The 2,797-nt window shown below is 41.8% G+C and overlaps 1 protein-coding gene across 2 annotated transcripts in view; it reads left to right on the top strand.

Annotated features, from left to right (window-relative positions):
* The window catches only part of LOC106584283 (ras-specific guanine nucleotide-releasing factor RalGPS2), a 158,425-nt gene that overhangs the window by 255 nt on the left and 155,373 nt on the right, over positions 1-2,797 (top strand). For both annotated transcript variants that reach the window (XM_045706124.1, XM_045706125.1), the window contains exons 2-3: positions 2,327-2,467; positions 2,718-2,780. The gene's annotated coding sequence lies outside the window, so the exon portion shown is untranslated. The remainder of the gene's footprint in view (positions 1-2,326; positions 2,468-2,717; positions 2,781-2,797) is intronic.

The raw sequence follows: 2,797 nt of genomic DNA, 5'->3' as shown, positions 1-2,797 counted from the left end.
GTATATTTGTTTCGAATTTTAGCAACCCGTTTCCAAACCTTAACCTAATTATCCTAACCTGCTGTGTTATTTATCCAAACCTGCTACGAAAAGTCAAATCTGAAGTTAATTTGACAACAATTCTAGCCATGGCTGCCAACTTTTGAAGAAACCTTGGAGTGAGATTTGCTATATGAATTTCATGGCCCCTAGCACAACCCTTAGTTGGGGAGTCTGGGGGTTCTCCCCCGGGAATATTGTATTGTTTTAAAGCTAATTTTCTGTCATTCTATTTATTTTGACATGGTTTAGGCCTATGACCAGGGTGGAACATTTTAATAATAAAAACCAAAGGTCATGGTTTTTCAGGATGCTTTGAGCATTAAATGAACACTCAAAATTTGACTACTTTGAGATTTTGGGGTGATGAAATATATTTTTTTTACATCTTTTTGAGGTGGTTTGACACTTTATTCAGTCGGAGAAACAGTGGGAAAGTTGGAAGCAGGGATTGATTCCTGTTCTCACGTGGAAAGTTGTATACGACACATGCCGGGGAGTTTAACCACTACACCAGGGCTCTGCTCAGGAAATACTAATATAAATGGTTGATGGCAGTGGGTAACCAAATCATAGATTGCAGTCTCCTTGTCCATAGGTTAGTTTCAAGGTAAGGACACAAATATTTTGTAATTTGGGTAAACCCTGCTTGCGCTCCAGGAGGGTTGGCCACCCCTGATCTATGTTTCCCAAGTTCTGAGAGTTTGAAAATGTTCTTGTTCTAACAACTAATTTCTCAAAATCAACCAACCTTCAAGAAAAATCAAATGAAGATTCAGGTGGTTTATGCCAACAAGTTGAAGATCCTTGCCATCATCTTACTCTACATAGACAAAATATGATGCATTTATGAGTTGTGAGTCCCCCTACCATCTATGCCTAGCATGTGCACAAATACTAAAATGTCCTAAAATTATATTTGAGACCTGGAGCATTCAATATCCAATGCTTATTTGTATGACTTATTCAAAACTGCCCATGAATGGCTGCAAAAATACATAGCCTCATATAATTCATTTTCATAGACACGAGTAGGCATATCAGATTTCAAATATGTTATTACACTGAAAAAATTATGAAGAAGTAGAATAATAAAATAAGTGTGGGGAATTGTAATAGTGTTCTTGCTGACAAGCACAATAATTACCCTATATTTTAGCCCATTGTTAAGCAGGAGAATTGTTCCACTGATCAGATATTTAATAGATCAGTTAATAGATATTTAAAACGCACATCCAATCCATTTGATCTCTTACATAACTAGACGAATCATATATGCTTCAATGTGCTGCGCTTAACAGTGCTGTGGTAAAACGGGACAATGATGTGGGCCTCCCGAGTGGCACAGTGGTCTAAGGCACTGCATCACAGTGCTAGAGTCATCACTACAGACCCGGGTTCGATCCTGGGCTGTATCACAACCGGCCGTGATCGGGAGTCCCATAGGGCGGCGAACAATTGCCCCAGCGTCGTCCGGGTTAGGGGAGGGTTTGGCTAGGGGGCTTTACTTGGCTCATTGCGCTTTAGCGACTCCTTGTCGCGGGCCGGGCACCTGCAGGCTGACCTCGTAGCAACTCATTGTGACGGCCGGGCACCTGCAGGCTGACAGCGGTCGTCAGTTGAATGGTGTTTCCTCCGACACATTGGTGCGGCATGCTTCTTGGTTAAGAAGCGCGGTTCCGCGGGTAGGCGATGCTTGTAGGTGATGTCATGGCTACTGTTGGTAGCATTCTAGAAAATCTGCTAAAACAAGCATCTCTAGCTACCTTTTATTTTAAAATAGATTATAATTCACTGCACGTTCGTCACATTAGCCTTAATCAAGACGATCTCTCAATATTACATTGTTGTTCAACGGGGACCAACACCAAGGTCACAAGTTGTGGACTTTTCAACACGTGTGGTTTTTAGATAGGGGTTTTTACGACACTGCTCCTCTGTTCGAATCGCGGCTAGACTCATAAACTTTGAGGACGAAAAGGAGGTGAAGCAGTATTTGGATAACATAGGTGTAGAATTCAGCTACCAGTGTTACAGAGAGAAGGACCCTGAAGGAAAGGCATGACATGCGCTGTCCTATGCACTGGTGCTGAAGTGAGTGTTGGGGTCACTCAGTGTTGTTCAGCTCATGGTTACCCTTTCGCTGTCCCATAACTGGGGTGCTGAACCACTGATTCTGGTTGGTGTTTATTTTTTTTATGCCTCATGTACTTGTACTGTAAGCTTTCCGCCTTCCACCTCATAAATGTATCTAACCTCATTCTGCATGTATGTATTCTGTTGTCAGGGTGTCAAAGGCTTGCTGACTACATTGAAGGAGTGAAAGAAAACGTTGAGTCTACCACCCAGGTGCTCAAACACAATTGTGAGATGAATAAACATGATGAAGGCTTCTACAAGCTCGGGGTTTACTATGTCCAAGGGAAAGGTACATGACTCCACTACACTAAACTTAATCCCATTCACTAGAAGATCACAACAGCAAAGTCTGCAACAATTTGCATTGCTCAGATAGACAAGTCATTTGAAAGATTAGAGTATGGCATGACAAAAACACGTTTTCAGACATGTCATCTTATTAATAAGAAATATAAGGATGATAAGAAAATACAGACAGACAGACACTGAATTCATCCCCCAAGTGGTCAAACTCACCATGTTCTAAATCTCTCCACCAGGGGAAATTGCAGATAATCTGAAGATGGCCTACTCCTGCTTCATGACGGCCTACAGCAGTGGTGGTAAGAAGTCTGTGGAT

The sequence above is a fragment of the Salmo salar genome, chromosome ssa23 (genome assembly GCF_905237065.1).
Source record: "Salmo salar chromosome ssa23, Ssal_v3.1, whole genome shotgun sequence".
NCBI classification, from domain to species: Eukaryota; Metazoa; Chordata; class Actinopteri; order Salmoniformes; family Salmonidae; genus Salmo; species Salmo salar.
The sequence above is the reverse complement of the archived record's forward strand: the minus strand, read 5'-3'. Positions and strand labels throughout refer to the sequence as shown.